Source organism: Echinops telfairi, unplaced genomic scaffold, assembly GCF_000313985.2.
Source record: "Echinops telfairi isolate 266 unplaced genomic scaffold, ASM31398v2 ScPeMD7_18;HRSCAF=68, whole genome shotgun sequence".
Classification (NCBI taxonomy): Eukaryota; Metazoa; Chordata; class Mammalia; order Afrosoricida; family Tenrecidae; genus Echinops; species Echinops telfairi.
The window spans coordinates 44,553,365-44,560,834 of record NW_022103915.1 but is presented as its reverse complement, the minus strand read 5'-3'; positions in this window follow the sequence as shown (position 1 = coordinate 44,560,834).

Sequence of the window (7,470 nt, the reverse complement as noted above, 5' to 3'; positions counted from 1 at the left end):
AGGCCGTGGCATTTCCCATGGCCTCCTCTGCACGAGGAAGCTGGACGACGAATCAAAAAGACCAGTGAAGAGCTGATGCCTTTGAATCGTGGCATCGGGGGCGAATGATGAACATGCTGTGCACTGCCAACAGGTGAAACCAATCTGTCTTGGAAGGACGACAGGGAAGCACATTTTGTGAGGCTTTTTCTCACTTACTTTGGACATGTTCTTAAGAGGACCAATCCGAAGAAAAGGAGATTCATTAGGTAAAATGGAGGGCCAGCAAAAAAGATGGCGTCCCTTAATGAGAGGCTTTGACACAGTGGGCGCAATGGGCTCAAACACAGCGACGATCAGCACCCAGGAGAGTTCCCTTCTGTCGCTATGAGTTGAAACGGACTCAGAAGTGTTGCTTCCAAGACAGACTTGTTCATCCTACTGGCGTCCCAGGGTGTCATTCACATTTTCCCAACATCCATAATTAAAAGGTATCAATTCTTTCTCAGTCTTCCTTATTCATTGGCCAGCTTCAGTGCACATATAAGGCTATTGAAAATGCCAGGCTAGGATCAGGTATACCTGACAACAGCTTCGAGAGGCAGTCCAAATTCTGTGGGTTATGGGCCCTTCCTCCATCTTCAAGGCTTCTAGGATAGCATCTTCCAATCTCTCTGTGACTACACCCTCTGCTTCCATCATCGTTTTTCACTCTGATTCTGACCCACCTGCCATCCCCTTATAAAGATCCTTGTGATTAATCAGACCCATATAGAAAATTCAAGAGAATCTCCTGTCTTGAGATCCACAGACTAATAATACCGACACAGTCTCTTCTTCCATGTAAGATGCCACAGTCACACGTTTTGGGCATTAGGACATGAACCTCTTTGAGGAAGAGCTACTAGTCTATCTACGAAGGTATTCGTAAAGAGCAAAGATCTAAGTCTGGCCTAGCCCTTCCACTCACTAGATAAACATTAAACTGCTTTAGGTCTGTTTTCTTATCTGTAAAATTGAGATTCATCCCTGCCCCACCTCTCTCAGGAAGTTGTGAGTACAGCATACATTAATATATCATATTTGGAAAAATAGCAAGTGACATAAGATATAAGGAAGTAGTATGAAGTACTACAAGATTGAAACATGGGCATAGAAAAGTAGTTATAGATCAATCAAAACATTGCAATTGAAAAAGCTAGGTTTGAGTTCCACTCTCCAACATACTTGTCGTGTGGCCTTGGAAAGAGGGTAAAGTCTCCAAGTTTCATTTTGGGTAGTGTTTAGAAAATGCTATCTTCTCACGACAGTGTTTTGGAGTTTTAATAGAGTGATGTAAGCAGTGGTGCTTGGTGAAATGTTATACAAATGTTCTTTGTCAAATATTTTGTAGACAAGCATCCAAATGCTTCTTCCCAGACACACAATGAATCCAGGCAACGGGATTCAAAACATTAAAATAAGTCATTCAAGAGCGGCATTATTCACTCTGCACCTATTAGGCAACCATGAGCCAAATATTTGATTAGAAATGAAGATAAAGCATATGCTCTCTGAGGGTGGGCTGTAGAACAAGCTTATTTATTCTGAACACTGTTTCTGAACATCTAATTATATACTAGACCAGTGGTTCTCAACCTCCCTACTGCCGTGACCCTTTCATACAGTTCTCCATGTTGTGGTGACCCCCTCACCATAAAATTATTTTCGCTGCCACTTCATCACTGTAACTTTGTTACTGTTTTGAATCGGGTGACCTTTGTGAAAGGGTCATTCGACCCACAAAGGGGTCGCCACCCACAGGTTGAGAACTGCTGTACTAGACTCTATTCTGGTGCCAAAAACACAATGGGAAGTAAAGACAGAAAACTCATAGAATGCATAGTTTAGTTAAGGAAGGCATAATCCAACAAACATGCAAGTAAAAGTAGAATGACAGCCGAAACCTCTCAAAGGCAAGGCTCAGGGTGGTATGGGACCTTACAGCAGGAGTCCTGACTTTCCTCTGAGCAGGCACAATTGAGCTGAAACCCGAAGGTTAGTTGCAAAGTGTTACTATTAGGAGGAAGGCGAAGAAACAGTATGTGCAAAGGTGAGAGAAATAAAAAGAGGATGAAGACCGAAGAAGAATCAACGCATGTGAATTATGATGCTGGTGAAGAATATTGAGACTTGGTTTTCTTTTTATCATTTTATTGGGGGCTCGTCCAACTCTTATCACAATCCATACATGCATCTATGTGTCAAGCACATTTGAACATTGTTGCCATCATCATTCTCAAAACATTTGCTTTCTACTTGAGCCCTTGGTATTAGCTCCTCATTTTCCCCTCCCTCCCCCATCCTCCCTTCCTCATGAACCCTTGATAATTTATAAATTATTATTATTTTTCAGATCTTACATTGACTGATGTCTCCCTTCACCCATTTTCTGTGGTCCGTCCCCCTGGGAGGGGATTATATGTAGATAATTGTGATCAGTTCCCCTGTTCTCCCCCACCTTCCCCTTATCAGAGGCTTAATCCATGTGGGGACCCTGTAAATAGATTTGGGGCTTCCACTGTCATTTTCCGCAAACCTGGTGTTCAGAATTTAAGCTCTGATACCATTCCCTCCTTCAGATTTGGATTTTATTATTTGCAATCCTTGGATCACACAGGCTGGTGTACTTTTTCCATGTGGACCTAGTTGACACCTTACTTAGATGGCTATTTGTTTTAAGATAAGCCTTTAAGTCCTCAGACATGATTCTTTCTGAAAGCTGGGTGCCCTCTGGTTTCTTCACCAGCCTTTGCTATTGCACCCATATCTTCAGTGAATGTGCATGACTCTTGAAAACTTCATGCTAAGTGAGTTATGGTAGACGCAAAAGGACAGTGATATTAAATACCTGGAATAGTCGAATGCAGAGAAGTCGTAAAAGGTGGTGAATGTCCCTGAATTGGACATCTAATGATCGTCAAATTGGCAAATATTTTATTCTCTATTTCCCACCACGATTAATTTTTTAGAAAATAAGGATAGCTAATCATCTTGTATCATGACCCAGTGCTCACCAACAGATTGAAAGTGAAATCTCAAGAATCTGTCCTACTCAGCCTTACTATGGGCACCCTGGTGGTACAGTGAGTTAAATGCTGGACTCCCAACTACAAGGTCAGTGCTTCAAACCCACAAGCCTCTCCATGGGAAAAACATGAAGATTTATCATGCTGTGAGTTGGAAATCAACTTAAAAGCAATAGAAAATCATGGTGGCACAGTGGATTAAGCACTGGGTGGTAGCATAAAGGTCGGTGGTTCAAACTTACAAGTCACACCAGGAGAGAACGATGTGGCAGTCTGCTTTCAAAAAGATTTACCATCTGAAGTCATAAGGGGCAGTTCCACTCTGACCTATAGAGTCGCCATGAATCACGGTTGACTCAAATGGCAGTGGGTTTTATCCTTAGTACAATGTACACTTTTTTATTGTACCCTTTAAAAACAACAGTGACTCTTTGCAATTCATCCACTTGATTTTTCTGTTCACTAAAATTCGAGATCCTGGAACTGACAGAAACTGAGCTGGATGCCCCCTAAGAACCTCTTGGCGTTGGTTCTCTGGTCTCCCTTGGGGCTGCCCAAAGCCCCATTGTAGTGTTTCTTTCTAGTGAGACAAGTGTCGCCCTGGAAGCTGCAGGAGCGATTTGGAGGCTCACTCTCTCAATCGGTTCTTCAGCCTCACAAGCCAGCACGGGTCTTGCGGCAACTCGTCCTCTGTGTATACCAGAAACAAAGCGCAGAACACAGCCTTCTGGTCATGGTCAGCCAGATTAGATCAAGAGAGCCTGTCTACATCCAGAGTCAAACTGCAAGGTTAGCCTCTACTAGTTCCCACACAAGACATGCTCGCATGTCACACACACATACTACACACTCCACATGCACATATAGCACACACCCATACCACAAAGCCTTCATATTCTACACACAAACGTGTACACACACAAACACAAATATAATCTCACACCACATACAAACACACACAGGTCGCATGTGCCACACACATCTGCACATCGCTCAGTCTCAGACACCCCAAGGAGCCCTTCTACTCTGTGGGTTAGGGTCACTCTGAGCAAGAAGTACTAGACATCAGTGGGTTTATCATCGTAGAAGCAGAACGTTGGGAAGAGTATTTTCAAGAGCTGAGCAATTTTGCATAACAATATGGGCGATTCAACAATGACAATCTGAAGTACTTTGTAACAACTGTACTCTTAAAAAACATTCCTATGGTTTCCAATGATAACTTGTTAAAATTCAGTTAAACTTTTTCTTTATCCTGGCCTGTTTGAAATGTTATTTTATGGCTAATTGTTAATTTGTAATCACACAGTAATATATGTTTAGTGTTTATGTCTATAAGTTTACACATTTCCATCACGTTTCAAATGAAGATTATCTATATTTGTTTTTGAAGCATATTACCCATGCTGCTCCACTTATGATTTAAATGGTATGAATTCTGAATATTTAAAAAGATAATGACAGTATCAATTTCAATATCTTCATATTAAGAGAAGTAACATACTGAAATTCTGAGTCCCCAATAAAGTGATTTATTAAAAAAAACATTCTGATAATTCCATTTTGCCTTGAACTTGCCTTCATCTGTAGGAAAGTGGAGCAAGCGCTCTTTCTCGTGAACCCCCTGCTGAGTTTGACATTTCTCTGAACTGCCTACCACCCTGCTTGGCATTGGGAAAGCTCTGGTGACTGACTGAATAGGAACAAAGGGAGGGGAGAAGGAGAGAAGAGGAAGGAGGAGGAGGAAGAGAGAAAATTAAAAAGGAAGAAACGGAAGAAAACTAGAATGAGGGATATGGAAAGGAAAACTGCTGCTTCTGCCTGCGTCATATTTTCTCTATTGGAAATGAAAATCAAGACCATTTCCTTAGCAGTTCTTGTGAGTAATATTATGGCTGGAACCCACATGGTTAGTTGGCAGTTTTATGAGAAATTCACTGGGAAGTTCAGTTTTCCATCTGTAAGATAGGAAGCAAATCTTTCTCAGATATTTGACAGAGGTAGAACCTGGTTAGCCTCTACATTCTATGTGTGCATTATGCGGTGTGTATGGTATGTGTGTACGTGATGTGTTAGCATGTCTTGGGGGCGGGAACTGGTAGAGGTTAACCAAGCAAGTTAAGCTTTTCCAATCTCAGACCAAACGCCAATCTTCATTTTACTGTAACAACAGCCGAGTCCCTGAAGTATGTGCATCACTTATTTAGAATTGTTTTATTTTACTCTAAATAAATCATTCATGAGCTGTGGAAATGATGTTATCGTTTCTTCAGATGTTAAAAACAATGTGTTCATTGTTTTTGATGAATGTTAAGATGATCACTCATCTAAAAGATCCAGTGACGGCAATTATTAACATTTATTTTATAGATTTTATTTTTTAATGCAAACACAGAAAAGCACATAAGAGTATATTATACAAGGGACTATATACTATATGGTCCCTTGTTTCCCTTTATATGCTGGCATCTCTGTTCATCTTGTAAAATGTTTGCAAAACTTTCCATTCCCCTATTAAAAAGTATTTGCGCTTCCCAATAGTTTATTATAAATAAATGGTATGCAAAAAACATTCTTATACAGGCTTTTGTTATACTTATCATGTTACTTACTTAGAATAAACTCTTAAATGTGAACATGTAAATGTTAGTATGCATATTTTTATTTTTTTTCCAAATTATTCTTGCATTGAGGGAGTACTTGATTGGAGGTCCAATGCCCATCTGCTACCTTAATACTAAACCTATAAATATATGTATATAGATCTATTTCCCCATCCTCATATATAAATATATTTACATATGTATATGTCTTTATTTAGACCTCTATAAATGCCCTTTGCCTCCTAGCTCTTTCCTCTATTTCCTTTGACTTTCTTCTTGTCCCACTATCATGCTCAGTCTTCATTTGGGTTTCAGTAATTCCTCTTGGTTACATTACCCTTGATCACGCTCTGCCAGGCCTCCTACACCCTCCTCACCACCGATTTGGATCACTTGTTGTTCCCTTGTCCCTGAGTTTGTTAATACCACTACCTTTCCCCCCACCTTCCCCTCTCCCATGTCCCCCCCGGGACTGTCGGTCCCGTTGTTTTCTCCTCCAGATTGTTCATCCAGCCTATCTTATTTAGACAGCCCTGTGGAGATAATAACATGCACAAAAACAAGAGAGAGCAAAACCAAGCAACAATATACAACAAAACAACAACAAACCAATGACAAAAAAAACCAAAACAAAATACAACAAGAAAGAAAAGCTTGTAGTTAGTTCAAGGACTGTTTGTTGACCTTTAGGAGTGTTTTTCCAGTCCAGTCTGTCGGGGCACCAAGCCCTGGTCCCAAAGTTCACCTTCGGCATTCCCTGGGGACCTCGCCGCTGGATTCCCATGCTGTTCTATTGCACTCCCTTAGTGTTTTGCTTCTGTATGGTGGGATCAGATTAGGCGCAATTCCCACACTGTGTCTCCAGTGTTGTCCCCTGTAGGGCTATGGATCAGTGAGGGACATCATGTCTCATAGTGGGGCCGGCCATGTGGTCCTCTCTGTGGACTGGCTGCTCTAATCAGGAACATTGTCCTCAAGGCTGGTGGGCCAGGATGTCCTCCACTCTCCCCTCCTCCCCCTTCATCTGCTCCCATGTGCTCCGATCAGGTATGTCCCTCTCAGAAGATGCAGACTCAGTGCCGTCCTCTGAAATAAATTCTTCTGGGGGTAGGGGCAGGTGTCCACTTAATATTTAGGATAGGGTCCAGCCCCCCAGACCTCTCCACTGGTTCCTTACTCCAGCCGGCATGTTGCATTCACATCTTGGAGCACTGGGTTGAAGTCTGGTCCCTCTTTCCCTGTGGAGATATAAACAATACCCTCCCCTTGGGTGGGTTGGTGCCCTGTGCCCCCACTACCCATTTCTTATTTATTTATTTATTTATTTTCCCTTTCCCCACCTCCTTTTTAGTTGGCTACCATATGTATCCCTGTATTTGGTCTGGTCCCTGCCATACTGCCTGGCCCTTACCCCAGGAATGTTTGTATGCAGTAGCTTTTTCCCTATGCCCCTTTTGCATTTTTTAAAGCTTACCTCAGGGGACTCATGTTGTACTTGTCCTTTTGTGCTTGGCTTACTTCACTTAGCATGATTTCCTCCAGTTCTCCCCATGCAGCGGTGTGCTTCATGTGTTCATCGCTACTTTTTAGTGATGTGTAGTACTCCATTGTATGTATGTACCACAGCTTTTTTAAAAAAAATCATTTTATTGGGGCTCATACAATTCATCACAGTCCATACATACATCAATTGTGGAAAGCACACTTATACATTTGTTGCCCTCATCATTCTCAAAATTCATCTTCTGCTCCAGTTCCTGGAATTAGCTCCTCATTTCCCTTTTTCCCCTTCCCCTCCCTCCCCGCTCCCCCTCCCTCCC